The sequence below is a fragment of the Halictus rubicundus genome, chromosome 1, assembly GCF_050948215.1.
Source record: "Halictus rubicundus isolate RS-2024b chromosome 1, iyHalRubi1_principal, whole genome shotgun sequence".
In the NCBI taxonomy this organism is placed as follows: Eukaryota; Metazoa; Arthropoda; class Insecta; order Hymenoptera; family Halictidae; genus Halictus; species Halictus rubicundus.
In genome coordinates this window covers 1400433-1416684 of record NC_135149.1, presented here as the reverse complement: position 1 = coordinate 1416684, position 16252 = coordinate 1400433, and the positions used below count along the sequence as shown (strand labels likewise).

At 43.4% G+C, this 16252-nt stretch overlaps 2 protein-coding genes across 13 annotated transcripts in view; one reads left to right on the top strand and one right to left on the bottom strand.

The window, feature by feature from the left end:
* The window catches only part of LOC143365263 (uncharacterized), a 71232-nt gene that overhangs the window by 21665 nt on the left and 33315 nt on the right, over positions 1-16252 (bottom strand). The window lies entirely within an intron of this gene.
* The window catches only part of Tn (tripartite motif containing protein thin), an 82767-nt gene continuing 70448 nt past the window's right edge, over positions 3934-16252 (top strand). For 8 of the 10 annotated variants that reach the window (XM_076804258.1, XM_076804130.1, XM_076804077.1 and 5 more), the window contains exons 1-2: positions 3934-4038; positions 10162-10268. The gene's annotated coding sequence lies outside the window, so the exon portion shown is untranslated. Of the gene's footprint in view, positions 4039-4095; positions 4128-10161; positions 10269-16252 lie in introns of those variants that run through there. The other 2 variants (XM_076804164.1, XM_076803957.1) reach the window with 2 other exon arrangements.

The window sequence follows — 16252 nt, the reverse complement described above, 5'->3', positions numbered from 1 at the left end:
CGCCGCGCAACAATGATACATAGCGGAATAAATAAGTTTCGTATTCTTTCGCAATTGCTCACAGTATTGTAATTTACCTTTGCTCCCGCCCGAAGAAATCGAAATTAGCTTTAATCGATGGTGTAGGCAGAGTTGTGCAGAATTATAATTACAAAATAATTGAATTACATTGTAATTTGGTCATATTGTAATTAATAATTCAGATTTTCATTCAATTAAATTACAATGTACTTCGTAATTGCAATTGGAGTACAATTCTAAAATACTTTTTTTAACTAAATTATATACAATAGCGTTACGTATTATATATAATACGCCGCACAGACAGCAAACAAGTATATGAAAGAAAAACATAAAAATATATCGCACTTCTTCAAAGTTCTAGGCTATAATTTGGTGAGCTGTGTATTGTATTGCAATTACACCTCTCATTCAAATAATTAGTATATTTAATATTTAAATAATTCAGTTACGACGTAGTTGAATTACAATTTAATTGAAATACAATGTATTTCAATTGTGTAATTGACTACTCTTGTGTAATTGTGAATTTGTTTACTCTGGGTGTAGGTGCTCTTCTAGCGGTTCGGTCAAAAAGAGACACGAAATATAGCAGCATTTAACCCTTACGGCAAGAACCAAAATTAGCTAGGATATTCGGCGATGTTGCAATTTTTAGTTTGAACAGATCCGAATAAAACAGGAAGCAATAAATAGTAAATAATCCTATTTATTCTGAAGTATACGGTCAAAGGGTGTAGCCCGATAAGGAGGTGAAAAGTGCCCCCAAACGAAATTGAATTGGCCATTCGATAGTTTCTCCAAAGAGAATATTTTGTGCCAATTTTCAACCCTATATGTCGACATGGGGGGTAATAATGGGGTGACAAAGAAAATCAGGTTTTTCCGTGATTTCTCTTATCCTCTTCAATTGAAAATTGTGAAAAAAAATCAGGAATATTTTAGATACTAGAATACACATCTATGCATTTTTTCAGAATTTTTAGCTGCGAAACCGAATTTTAAGAAATAAAAAAAATCTGAAATGCCGATTTCTTGTAGAAGTTATGAGATACTAAGTTTATATTTTTACAGTTTTAACATCTCGTTATGGTTGTGAACATACCTATAATTTTTCATATTCTTCAAAGTGGGGCACATAAAATAAAATATTGTTGGAGATTCTGATACTTGAAATGAAAATATATTATCGGCACGTTTAATGGATAGTTCCACAAAGGTACCGAGGGAAAGTACAGTACAGGGTCTAAATCAATTATGGTAGACCTACACCTGCAGATCTGGACCTTTGCAATTTCTCTCACCATCCATACTATTTGCATATTAATCGCCGGGATTGCTATAAACCCGTGATTTGCATGATCCGATGGGGCTCCTTACGATTGACAATTATGGCGAGAAGTCTCGTCTGGATTAATTCGCCTTTTTGAAGTATTTTCTCTGGAGCACGGTCTCCGGGTTGGCATCTGTAGGAGGGGGGGGGGGGGGGAGAGAAAGAGAGAGAATCGGCCAGTCGAGGATCCTTGGTGGTTCTAATTTAAAAGGATTTTTCCGAGAACGATTCTTGTCTCGACCATAAGCGAGTTAAGCGAGTTCGTTTCTCGTTTAACGGTGGAAGGAGCATCGAGGGGGTCGACAGGTGATAATTCCAGCCTCGGCGGAGTATCTCATTAGTGGCTCCGAGGCACATCAGAATCAAGGGTTTTTCTCCGGGCGTTGTCGAAAGTTCGATCGTCCTCGGTTCACTGATTACCGGCGAGAGATTCGTTTAAGTCGGCGAACGCGATGGGTTCGACGACGGTTCAAGAGGGCAAACTCTGCGAACCTGCGAGCACAGTCGATTAGCTTCGGGAAACATCGACAGAGAGAGTGGGAGACTGAGAGAGCTTTTTACTCTCTTGAAATTTCGGTAACGAAGAGAGGGAGAGAGAGGGAGGGAGGGAAAGAAGCGTCACGCGCGTACCGGAATAACGAAGCGAGATTCTTTTTACGGAAACGTTTAAATTAATCGACGAGCATCGCGTTCGAGTTCGTTAATTCAACGGAGATCGTTTCTTTCGCCGCATATTGATCACCGTTTAATTGTGCTTTCGCTCGGGCTTGTTATAATCAGAGCGAGCCTACCAATAAATCACTCCACCGAGTCGCGCCGAAGATCCACTCGATTTATAACTCAAATTCGTTATCCCAAAATGAATTTCTATCGTCGGCAGCTTGTCAAAATGTTAGCGTTACGTCTGACAAGCTTCTCTTGAGCAAAGTAAAATTTTTTATCAGCTACTTGACGCACGATTATTTTATTTGTGGTTGACAACAATTCTTATCATCGAGGACTCGTAAAAAAATTAACTTTACACCTGACAAGCTTTTCTTGAGCGAATAAAAATGTTCTGATCAGTTACTTGACGCACAATTATTTTATTTCAGAACAAATTTTGTGAATATCTCCCTGGCTCCAAACAATTATGTCACGGCTGACTTTTCTTGAGGAAATTAAAATGTTTAGACACGCTCCATGAGGTACCATTATTTTATTTCAGAAAACAAGTCCTGTGGTCCATAACTTTCTGGTTCAAATTTATGATGTTCCAAGGAATACAGAGAAATTCAGGAAAAAATGCTATGACAATTCGAGGCACTCTGGAACGCACAAGAAAAGATTTCCAAAGGAATCGCTAAACTGTGTAATCTATTGTCATCGCTGAAGAAACGGCTTAAAGATGACAAAGTGGGTAAGTTCGTACTTGCAACTTATAGATGCTAATGACCTTTACATCCCACGGCCTCCCTATCCTTTCAAAACTCTCCGATAATAAATGATGAAGCACCATGGAGCCGCTGCGATGGCACGCTGTATACCTCGCAGGGAAATGGCTCCTTAATAATTGAGACGTACGATTCACCGAGACGGAAAGTTACACTTGCCAAGAGTATCAACTTTGGGATCGGTTTAACTCAATCGGAATTGAGAAACGGTCAGTGAATACGTCGTGTCACGAGCGTGGGGTTCAAAAATACAGAAATAGAAGTTATTAGATTGTTGCATGACCAGCGCCGGATGCAGAATTTGGCTGCGCGCTCGAAATTGAGTAAGATCTCTGCTTTGCGCGTTAAAAATTTCTTGGACTGCATAGTCCACCAAAATTCTCGAACTCAATTTCAAAGAATCCTCTACTGAAGAGACATATAGATTTTATGCATTTACGACAAAAATGGGTAGATAGATTTTCGAATGATATAAAATTCAAATGCCTTATTCGGAACTTCTTAGAATTATTAAAGGGAAAAGAACTTTTCATTCGGCCCATGTTTCTTAAAAATTGGTGCTCCAAATTTTTCTCAATCTTTTTTGAAAACGATGACTACCGTCTAGACATCACACCGATTTCTCTACTTCCAGTTTCCCGTTGGAGGAACGTCTCCCAAAACCGCCAAAATAGTCGCAAATCGCATCACAGAATCCCTAATCTCCATTGGATCGTGCAACATCCATCAGGATCCCCATTTCCCAAGTTGGGCTATCCGAGCCCCATGAACCTAGCTCATTTCCCAAGGCGCAGAACCCTCAGATTCAGGTGCACCGTTGCGGGGGCATATCTGAGCGCGTCGTTTTCGAAAACGATCGGTTCGCGTAAGTTCAAGGACAGTGATCCACGGGAAAGTGATCCTGCAAGTGAGCATGCACGGGGGCAGACTCGACTGAGGAAGACTCGCCATTGGCGTGCTCTGAGATCCATGGACGACGACGATGCGATGTATCTCGAACGGGAGCAAGACTCGGGACCAGATAGAGAGACAGAAAAGATGAAGAGAGAGAAAAGAGAGAAGAGAAGAGGAGAAGAGAGAGAGAGAGAGAGAGAGAGAGAGAGAGAGAGAGAGAAAGAGTGGGGCGGAAGCTCGGGCAGAGGATCAAGAAAAGACGAAGTAGGAGGTGGAGAGGCGACGAAGTAGCTGGCCAGAAATAACTAATAAGACATTCACTCTGAGACGGGCGGCCAGCCGGCCCGGACGAACGCGGTGCGTCTCGTAATCTCGTAATCGTCAGCACCTCGTTTGCGCCTCGAATCGATCGATAGATCGCCGGGATGTATCTCGCGCGGACGGGGGTAAAAAGATCGTTCGTCGAAAGTGCCGCGGAAACGAATCGCGTAACCGTCTTCTCTTGGTGTCCCAGTTTCGAAGTGCCTATTCCACTCCTCTCCGGATTTTGATTAAAAAACCGCACGGGAGGCTAGAGAGGAGAGAAAAAGATAGAAAGAGGGTCCTGGTAGAAGATTCGTATCACGTGATCAATCAGTGCAAGTGATCCATCGTACGCGAGCATCGACTCAAACGCTTCCGCTTGTCCCCACCAGTTTTCGGCGAACCCTGTCGAAAGACAGAAACGGACGTCGAAAACTATTGGAATACGACCTGGAGAGAAAGAGAGAGAGAGAGAGATAGAGGGGGGGGGGGGAGAGAGAGAGAGAGAGGAAGTGAGAGGCAGTCTCTCTTTTCGCCGTCGCCATCGCCGGTCTAATTTTAAGTGTTAGATAATGCACACCGGTGCGCACCGGTGCGCTCCGTTACTAAAACGGTACAGCGGCGCACACGAGATGCACAAGCCAGCTAGCCAGCTCGCGCAAACTCGCGAGCTGGGCGCCATTGGCGTGGAAAGACCTGGCCATGGAACGCGATGGTCACCGGTGATGGAAACTCGTGGCTGCTCGAGGTCCCATTTCTGGACCAACGATCCCGCTCGCGGTACCCGTCGGATTCTCTTCGACTCTCGAGTTCCTTGATTTTTTCGAAAGAATTTGTTCAACCGCATTCTTTCGACTTCCGAGGCTGAGACCTTCTGCTGTTATTTATTCAAGAATATTACTTCCAGCTTTTTATATCATCTTTCATATTTCTTGCTGTATTGCTTCATCGATTTGTTGTGTTTCTTTCCAATTTCCTTGGATGACCAATTGTCGTCGTGGAAAACTTCCTTGAATCTCAAAAAAAAAAATTCATTGAACTGCTTATAACAAAAGGACGAATTACTCTCACTGTTATTATTAGACTGTGGATCTTTAAGCAAAACAAAAAATGTTCACCTGAATTGTAACAAACTGGAGCGAAATGGAAAGTTATTTTCCTATTATGTTTAATACATTAATAGGTTTAATATAAATACTACCACAGCATTCTTAAATTCTTCTAATGTCTTTACTGTTTCAAAGTACTCATTTTTCGTGATAAATGCAGAAAGTGCGCAGTTTAGTTATTATTTATTCGAGGATTTCGTCGAGTTCTTTCAACTATCTTGAACACTTCGTGTTCCACATCCGTGCTCTTTTTCTTGCATCTCTTCTCGACGAAACTTCTGGATGTTTCTCTTCGGGAAACTTGTGCAGAGTCTCTAGGCCCTCCGAATTCTATGAATCTCAGAACAAAATTCGCAGAACCGCATTTTCTACCACTAGCAGAAGTGCCTCAGATTATCTTCAACTATTATTAACCCTCGAATTTCTTCCTCTTCCCCTAAACCATCTTCAAGCTTTCTTGCCCCATAACCCCGTCCCTTCTCTGTCCCTTCTTTTCTTCATGTCCCCCGTCGAAGAGACTGTTTCGGCGGATAATCCGCGGCGCTAGCTATATTCCCCCCCAAGCCGAAGTTTGAAATAGACTGGAGACCTCGAGAGACTTCCCACGGAATCACCGAGGAAAGAATCGTTTCGAGACTTTTTACCGCGGATTTCAGACACCCGAGCACCAGTTTTTCCATCACCGTCGAGATTTTCTGCTCTCTCTCTCTCTCTCTCTCTCTCTCTCTCTCTCTCTCTCTCTTCCTCTCTCTCTCTCTCTGTTCCCTTCAAACCAGAATCCTCCCATCCTTCATTTTTCCCTTCTATTCGACCCTGTCGCCGAGCTTATTCCCGATCGCCAGTTTCTTCGCGCTGCTTTGCCGTTAACAAACGTCACGATCGACTCGGCTTCGCCAATCCTAGCCGGTATTAATTGCGATTCATCTTCATTGGCAGGCTCTCCGAATGCTGCCACCCGGCGCTTGCAGATGTTGTCTACTTCCGCTGATTCTCGGGTTCGTCGCTTTCTTTTCGCTTCAGGCAACGCTTTCATCGATTATTTCGTACTTTATTCTTTTCTTCAACACTTGTATGATTCTTTAACGCTGTTCATTAACCTTTTCGACTGTGACTCATAATCCTCTGAAACATTAGCTCAACGTCTACTTCGATTGTTTCGTCGTTTTTGCAACGTTCACTTCTTTCGATAACATTCCCGAAGCATTTCCTTCCTTATATTTCTTTTCTGAAACGATTCTTCAACTTCTTCATTTCTTCAGATTTCTGAAACGATCCGTTTCTTCGGATGTCTTTAACGTCTATTTCGTTTCTTCAATTACTTATTGTTACAACATTCACTTCTTTCGATAACATTCCTAAAGCATTGTCTTTCCTTTCTGAAACGACTCTTCACAACGTCTTCTTCAATCTATTCGTCATTTTTTCACATTTCCTCAGAATTTGCTTAATTTTAGACATTTTCGCAGCTTTTAGAATGATTTTGCTACGTCTTCCTCCCTCCTTCGACTTTTCTTTCGATGTTAAACAAATCTTTGTGCAATTCTCAAACATTCTATTTTCTTCTCGAACGCATCTACAACGTTTCGTACCTTTCCATTCCTCCCAACTCTCCGCTTTCGTTCTTCTGCTTCTGTGTCACTCCGCCGAGCTTCCCTCTCTTCCTCGTCGTTTCTCTCCCTCTCCGACATGTCTCTCTCCCTCTCCCGAGCTCGCTCTCTCCCTCTATCACCTTACTGTCTCCCGTTTCCCATCTATTTCTCTCCGTCCGTGCTTCCACTCCTCCGCGTTTTCTCACGTCGCCCGTTCCTCGATCCCACTATCTCCGTCTGTCTCATCCGTGCTCTAATATGGCCGGCCGGTGTCCAATTACCCGCTTCGTTCCCGCTACAGTTTTTCCACCCTCTCTCTCACTCTCTCTCTCTCTCTCTCTCTCTCTTACTCTCTTTGCAACGACCACCGGCGTCGCGACGCCCGGAAACCGGAGAAAAGATCCTCATCAAGCGTCGCGACACCGGAGCGCAACCCTATTCTCTGACTTTTTCCTCTTCGACGCCCGGACCACCCCCTTTTTCTCATCCGGACCACCTCTTTCTATCCCCTTTATGTCTTCTTTCTATTCGTCAGGTCGTCCTAACCCAGACCGAACTTTTGTTCAAACTACGATCCTTTGTAATTTTCAGTCTCCACTCATTTAAAATTCGTTTAGGCGTGTCAAACTTCCAGTAAAAATCGTAACTTACGTTATCATCAACTCCTTAACTATTTGCTTCGCAAGGGTAGGTCCATTAATTGCTTGAAATCACATTCGAAATCAACTGGCGAAGTTTAAATTTCTTAGATTGAAACACCCCCTGCAAGGGTAGTTTCAGGAAGGCAGTTTTTCATTCTAGCAAATAAGTAATCCCAGAATTAGAGGCTACGACACTGAAAACCCCCGGAAACCACCGTTCTGTTTGTAATGAATAATTTGTGGCTTTCATGCATTAATGGGAAAATTTTGAGCTTACTGAGATCATTGAAAAAAAAATCACTTTAACGTGTCTACTGGTTTTGCAATTGATACATACAATTTTTATTTCGCACAGGCATCCGCTATTGATAACGTATCATTAACAGAGACACGAAGTTTGTCCAGTTTTTTGCCATTCTGGCACACTGTGCGTCGTCGCTGTCGAACGTTCGAAGCTAGGACCACCCACTTTTTCTTCCTATCCTCTCTTTCTCTCTCTAACCTCTCTTTATTCTCTTTCTCTCTCTCCCTCTCTCTCCCTCTCTCTCTGTCTGCTTTCTATCCGTCGTCGCCTCCGTCATCGTGGAACGTTTTCCGGCCGTGGCTTTTTCCGAACGTCCGTGCCGAAGATCTCGCGAGACAGAATCGATCCGGAACGCCATTTAAATTGGGAAACCGTGCCGATGCCCCGCTGCCACTCGGGAAACCGATTAAAAATATACAGTGCGCCCCAGTAATCCTGGCACACCATGGGTGGGGGCGATTTTCCGCGGAAAACCCACTAAAACCCTACATGTCGATCGACTTTACTCGTACGTTCCCTAAAAACTGTTCCTTCTTCGTTCAATCTTAAATATATGACAATCAATTCCAAACAAAACGGACAGTATAAAGAAATGGATAAAATAGTACACATCTAGAATCTTCTATCATCGTCCTCAAATGTGTTGGTAATGGAAATTCTTCGATTTTAATAATGGTTAATAACGGTGAATAGGCGAATCGTTTTGGCCTGTTTGGCTCCTGAATATTCGACATTAATTCCACGATTTGCATAAGAAAAAATTCGCTGATTTTCGCAAGACAAGCTAATTCTTGATTCATATTGAAACATTGATCTATCGATTCAGTTTTGTCTCGAAGCATAAGTAGGTATACAGACAATTGCAATGGGGTGCAGAGGGTTCACTTCCGCACGAAGGTCGCTGCTAATTTTCTACGGGGTCGTGGCTATTGAACGACCCTGTACACCTGTGTATACGTGCGCAGGGATGATAGAGGGGGTAGATCGACAGGGTTTAGCGGCGATTAAGGCGCGAAGCAGCCGGGAAACTGGGGAATGGAGATTCCCTTTCCCACGTGGCGATTCTTCCCGCCCTTTCCTCCCCGCGGAAATTGATGATTCGAGGATTACCGCTAATCCCCTGGCAAAGTGATTCGAGCGGCGCCGCGGCAGCAAACTTTCAAACCCGCGAAAGTTAGTCGGAGAGTCATCTCTCTCTCTCTTTCTCTCTCTCTCCCTTTCTCTCTCCCTCTCTCTCTCCTTCTCTCTCTCTCTCTCTCTCTCTCTCTCTCTCTCTCTCTCTCTCTCTCTCTCTCTTCTTCGCTCTTTTTTCACCGAGACGACCTGTTTTCCCAGGGTTAATTCTCGCGACTGGATTCTTCGAAAACTGTTAGCATGTTACAAAACGGTGGCCGTCTCTGGATTCTGCGACGCGGAAAATAAACGCCGCGGTAGCATCGCTTAAGGAAACATGGAATTTCGAAGTCAAATAACACCCCGTTAACTGTCTAATTAGTTTATGAACACCGGGCCGAGAATCAAATTACGCGGTAATAGACAGCCGTGTAATCCAATTCCACAATTCAATTTCTACGAAGACAAACGTGGGCCGACTTGCTCGGCGGATCTCGCTGCCGCCGTTTCCACCGTTGAACACGTACTTCTTCTGACTCCTCGCGGGAATCTTTGACTATGTATCATGAGTTTAATCATCATTTTATACTACGCAGAAAGTTCGTACGACGGGTGGAGTGAAATTTTACGACTCTTTCTTGAAACTTTTGCGGGGACATTATTTTTTAACTCTCAATCAGCCGGGTTTAGCCTGTTTCGTTTGAAAGTATTAGAGTATTTTCTACGGTGTTAACCCTCGCGTGATCCTTGAAAGTAGTTGCATAAAAGATCCTACGGTAATACTTCATGTTGCTTCATACTTGAAATCAGTACAGTTTGTTTCTTTTGGAAATTCGCAGATTGAAGAAATACATTTGTCTAGTCAAAATAGAAACTGAACAAGCATTCCACTGGGGAATATACGAGGATCAAAGAAATATCATTAGCCTACAGATAAGAGAAAAATTCAGTAAAAGTTTGTCTTATGCAAGTCACGGTAAAATTATATTACAATTATTTTATTTAATAGCAATTAAATCATTCAGATGTGGAACAGACAAATAGTGGCTCACGCCACTTTTGTATTAAGCAGCTCCATTATTCGATGTGTCTGGTTCGTCTGACCACAAGCCGGCCGAATCTCCTTAGAAGTCTTTGCAAGCTCCCAGACTTAAATTCACAATTTTCCTCGCGCTTACGGTAGAAGTTTTCAGTATTCTGGTATCGAAGGAACACGGTTTGCTATCAAGAATTTCCGAAAACGGTCGATAAAGGGCTGCGAAACGCGCCGGATTAGGAAAAGCGCTTTTCCCAACCTGAAGTTGCACACAATAGAGCACGGTTTCCCGATTTCTCGGCGCGTCTCGGCTGCATTTACGTGATCGTGTCGTGGTTCCGCGAGTACGCGACGGCCATTTTAACGGTGGTGATTTCATTTCCAGCTGTCACAGCGCCGGATATTGGTGAACGAAAAGTGCAACTACTTGGGGCCCCCATAGAGAGGGCCCCCAACCGGAAGAGACCGCCGAAAGGCGGTCAAAACGGGCAGGTGAGAATTTTCTTTTCTTTTCCGTCCCCCTTGCTTCTGTGAATCCGATCGATCTTCCGGAGCGTGCGAGCACACACAGAGTTTGCCGGAATAATTGTGAATTAAAAGCACGATGATAGGGGGATTCGGGCTGGCAAAACATTTACTCAACCAAAATGGAATTTTAACGAACCGATATTAGAGCGAAACGATGAGTTTCAGGGCCGCGACACTGTTTGCCGCGAAAGTGCCGTCGACAGGGAAACTCGAACCTTGATCTCGCCGGAAGCTCATCGATTTTTCAAGGCATAGACGTCTTACTCTGTGACCCACTATCATATGCATACCCTTTTCGTCGCAATCTTAACACATTCACGACCGGCAAATTTTTTCTGTTTTCAATACTGAGTATCGGAAAAAAATAATGAAATTCTGAAGCTGGTTGCCGCAAACTTCTATCGCTAAAGCAAGGATTAATTAATTTAATAATTTAAATTTAAATCCAATCCCATTAATGCGCCTAATGTTGCCGCTTTCAGAAACAGAAATTGTAGGACGTGAATTCACGTCAGCGGTCGCGAATGTGTTAATGTTTCTGAATCGTTCCCTTTTCATTCAGCATTGAGAATCTCATTTTAATGTACATATATTCGTACTCTAAATGTTTCAGTTACAATTCTTTAGAATATTGTAGTATATGGTTTGTAATGTTTGTTTATTAAAATATAAAAAGGTATTGAATAGATAACTACACGATGGTGGAAACTCTCATACAACGCACACGCTCTTCGCTCTCCGCAGTCAACGCAAAGTCTGCTCTTTCTCCCCAAAGATGTCCTTTTATACGTTTCACTTACACACCCGCACTCATCCCCAAATCCTGTGTGTGCCCCTCGAAAATCCCGGCCTACCCTTGGGTCTGGTTTTCGTCAGGGACACTTTCTTTTTTATGGCCCTCATCCCTTGGGCCTGGTCTTCGTCAGACCTCGATGTTCTACGGCCCTCTTCCGTTGGGTCTGGCTTTCGTCGGGACTCGGGGTTTTATGGCCCTCTTCCTGCCATTGGAGACCCAACGACATTTTGCCCAAATTTATGATACTACAATATGCTCATAAGCTTACTGAATCTGTGAAGTGATATAGAATTTCAAGACTGCCACGGAGATTGTTGTCATGCTTCCTAATCGGGAGCTGACATATTTGTCCTTCAACATAAATATATTTGTACCCTAAATTTTCTAGTTCAACTCTTTAGAACACTGCATTGAAATAAACTTCCAAACAGAATGCGAGGACTGCCAACAACGTAAATGTCACATTTCCTGTCACCAATTGAACGTCAATATATTTGTACACTACATCCTGGACTTAAAATTTATTAGAATATACCTTCATAGTCGATAAATCTTTCAACTGTCGAGAACCGACCTTCTAAATCGAATGTCAAGTCTGCCAACACAAGATTAATGTCACATTGTCTGATCAGCAACAACTTCTGAACGAGTATACATACATCCGAACATAAACATATTCGTACACTAAACATTTGTGTTAAAAGTCTTTCGAGCACGTCTCTATATCCAATAAATCTTCAGGCTTCATTGAAACGAACTTGTAAATCGAAGGCTGTCAACAAGATTAATGCCCCGCTGCGAATATAAATACATTTATACACTGAATTACAAACTTGAAATTCTTTCGACAGATTTCCGCAGTCGTTGAATCTTTAAACCGCCCGAATATGACTTCCAAATCGAATTTCAAGTCCGCCAAAGGAATTATTATATCAACAATGTCCACGCATCGCATTTAAAGTTCTGCTGCTCGCGCTCTCCTCTTTCTGCAATTGCGTTCTAAGCTTCCTCGGAGCGATCTGTCCAACGCATTTCGAAAGTTTGATCGCCGGCGAATAGGCGCTGGGGCAATTGATTCGTCGATATCGCTCGCTGCAGAGAGAAATAGAACGAGTGGCCGAGTGCCGAGGATTACGAGCAGCGGAATGTAGAGTAAACGCCGGAAAAAGCAGGCCGGCTTTTCCCGAAAGAAGTGAAACATTCTCGAGAGAGCCGGTAAACGGCCACGCCGAAAAACCGATTTCGGGGGGCCGGTGTTTTTCGATGGAATCCAATTATTGCCCTTGCCTATGAAGAGAAAACATTCGGGGAAAAATGTTCGTTCGTTCTGGAGCGATTCGATAATTCGTCGGAAAAATATTTCCAGGCGAAACCGATCGGGTATTCGGGGAGCGGGTGTGTGTGTGTGGGGGGGGGGGACTGTTCAGTCTCGACGTGTTGCAAACTCGATTTTCCCGTCCAATTCGCGCGAGTTCTTAGGCGTGATCGATGGATCGCTGGGCGAAATGTACCAGTTCCGTGACAGAGCTCTTCTCTTTTTGGACCACTCGACTTTCGACTTCTTCTTCCCGGATACGAATGACGAAAGAAATACGCGTTGGCGGAGAGTATGCGTTTGATTTATCCGCGACAAAGAAGTTGGGGCTCTCTTGTTTGCGCCGCGCGGCGTCGGAACGAGCGGCTAATTAATTTTCTCTCGCGCTTTAAACAACTTCTTCCCCCCGGCCGAAACGAAATCGCGCTAATTACTCCTTTTCAACCGACCGGCATTCAAATCCCGCCGCGTGAAACTGTAATTTCCAGGGGGAGGAATCGGATCTTCGAAGTTTCACAAGTTGCCCGGAAATCGTTCCACTAGACTATTGGGCGGTGGATCGGTGACTCGCGGTTTCCCAGGGGTTGATACCCGTTCCACCCTGTTTCTTTTTTAATCGGCGGTATGCAGACTGTAATTGATAGCCACGGTCGTCCCTCTGGCTCCCAGTCGATGGAGAAAAATTATTTCAGCGGACACCGTCGCCACGAAATTAACTGATTACGCAGAAACACTGTCCCTTGCAATCGCTCTGGACAATCTTTATTTTGCATGACGATCAAGCCTCATAAACATCGTAAACTCCTTTCAACTTTCTTAGACATGAAAAACCAGTGAAGCAGGATCAAACGAAGGCTCTAGAAATTGATACCTCGCCATTAAGGTCCATCGACCGTCAAAAATTGCGGAGCATCTTTGAGCTAATAGTTGAAGAAATCGCGCGAAAGTCGTTACGGAAACGTTCGGTCGCGGCCCTGTGTTCGCGTAGGGGTAGTCGAGGCTGGAAGCGAGAAAGTATTCTAATACGAGTGAGACATTGCATCAACGGGGGGGCTTGACAAAAAACGAAGCCGAAAAATTCGTACCTCGAACGTGGCGTGTCCGAAAATTAGCGGATTTAAACCGGTCGCGTTTTTACTCGCCTAATTAATGTGCGGCCCCGAATAGCGACGCGGGTGAACGACACGCGTTCGTTCTCATTCTTCCGGCCGGCGAGTGGAAATTCTGAGTTACCGCGCGCGCTACAGAGTTTCCCGGTTTTTTCGTTGTTTTGCTCCCCGTCTATTCCCGGGCGTCCATTTTACTTTTTCGTTTTCGCTTTTTCGAAAGGACGCGAGCGGTTGTGGTGCGACAGTAGGGGGAGGTCGGTAAAGGAAGAGGGGTTGGAAAGTGGGACTCGGTGAAAAAGATAACTGTCGCCGTTCCTCGTCGTTTGTTTCATTGGGTTTTATATCGTTAATGCATCCGACGGCAGATAGCGCGGCCGCACAGTATAAATTCACGAGCGGCCGAAGACAAACGTCATTCCGCCAACCCTTACCGGACGCGAATCTACAATTCGGATTTAAACAATGACGTACATTCGTTATCCGGAACGACGCCGGGGAACAGTTTATATCGGAGCCATTCGTCCACCAATAAGAATAAATTCTGATCTGATAACCAGCGCGCACGGATTCGCGGATTATCCCGTTCCTCCCGCGGAACGAATTCGTCATACGTTTCAATTATCCGCCGAAATCATATTTCAGGGAGCCCTCTATGCCATTTCCTATCTTCCGGTTCTGTGGACCCTCGTGCGACCATAAATATTGCACAGCGCGACAAATTATACCTATAAACAGCAATTAACCGATCGGTGTAAACCGACGTTAATTTTTCCCGGTAATTTATAGAAATCACATTCAAATTTGTCTCCATGCTGGGATTTAGTGGAGCATGGGGAATTTTGCGCATTTATCGCAAATTGGAAGGAAAAATCGCTGTGAAACGCCGCACTGTACTAATTCACAAAATTAGTGAGCCACTTCGAATTTTGTGTAACACGGATTTTATGGAATTATTTTGCGACAATTGCAATTTGTAGAAACGTCTACAGTTTATTTGCTTTATTGCGTGATTTAACTTCAGAAATTATAGACTATTTCACTTTCAAATATTGTCAGCCTATTTGTTAAATTATACGAGACTGTTTTGCCCTTAGAGAATGGAGGGATTATTGGTATGCAACGCTTTGAAAGAGTGTAATATAGAAAATAGTATGTAAGTCTGATCATAAAAGGTTTATACCACTTACACTGCATGGAAAAATAGCCCTCTATACGCAAGAAAAATGAGTATTTCAATTATGTAGTAGCTTTGTTAGCTATTTCAATTTTTGCGATAATCGTCTGACCATTGACTCCTGTTTCTACTTGCTTCAAGATCGAATCGTGTATCTCTCAAAAAAATGTTTAAGACAGCCGGACGAATTTGAGTGTTTGAAGACGTTTGCCAATTACATGTTCGTATTTGGTCAAATAAAACACTAACACAATTCTACATTCCTGATTTGATCAGTTTCCGAAAATTGTTTTGTAACGTTGACTCGTACCATTGGTCCGTAAATTGAACTCAACAGAATCATCTTTATTCATTATACGTTCCGTTAATGCTTTAAAATTAATATATTTAAATACAATCATCCATATATTTCTATCACTGTCCCCCGAGAATCGGTATGTAATAATTGAAACACGCTCACAGTTAATTTATTATACGCCTCGCGGACGGTATAAAATTATTAATACATTCCAATAAAATCGTCAATTTATTTCTGTTATCGAAAATCGGTTTCTAACGATTGCAATCTGCGGGATCGTGGGAGCGAGCGTGTTTCCCTCTGGGTCGATGGGTGGTTCCACTCAGGCGGAGGTTAAAAAATAATTGGTCCGGAAAAAAAAATGGAAAAAAGTATTTTCCTATTGTGATGGATTAATAGCGGGCCGAAAGGGTTGATCCAGTCTCTCGGTCGGCCGTCGGTGATTTCTCTTTTCGGCGTTTTCGTAATTTTGATCACTTCCGCAAGCTGCAATCGGGTTGAAACGTGCTGAACGAGAAACTGCATAGTGAAATAACTGCGCCCTCGAGACACGGGGCCACAACCTCTCCTAGAAACGTAACACGTTCGGAATGTGTAGGACCCACGGTAATACCGTGATCCCGTCAGGGATTACTGAATCGCGCAATTAAATCTCGAGCCGCGTTAATACCGACGGAACAATTCTCGCCACAATTATCGCTGATCCTTGCGGTCGCTCCACCAGCGGCGAAACTGCACCCGGGACTAACGAAAAACGCGTTAAACAGCTCCCACGATCCTTCATCACCCTGGGTAATTCGTAATTAGTTGTTAATCGGCGCCGCTGAGTAATTCCGACCCCTGGGGAAACCTAGGAGCCATTTTTCTAACTGCAATCGCTTGCAGACTTCAACCAATTTATATCAATTAGGAACTTGCAATTTTCCAAAAATTTCCTTTCAACGAAGAGGGTATTTGCGCAGTAATTTCTACTGTTAATGAAGCCCGGTGGTTCGAAATTAATTAATTAATACCCTGTAAGAATGAAGACTTTTAGGAAATATTACCTTCGAACGTACAAAAAATTGTAAACGTCTGAATTTTATTTGGATCCTTTATAATAGTGTGCGATTATTTTTTAAATGATTTTAAAGATTGTACACCGCTTTAAATCCGTGAGAAAAATAGATTCCAACAGGGTGAAACAGATCGATCAGGCATTAACACGTGTCTTCCTCTGAATCTTTGTTCAATCACCGAAGAAACGAAGGGAAAGA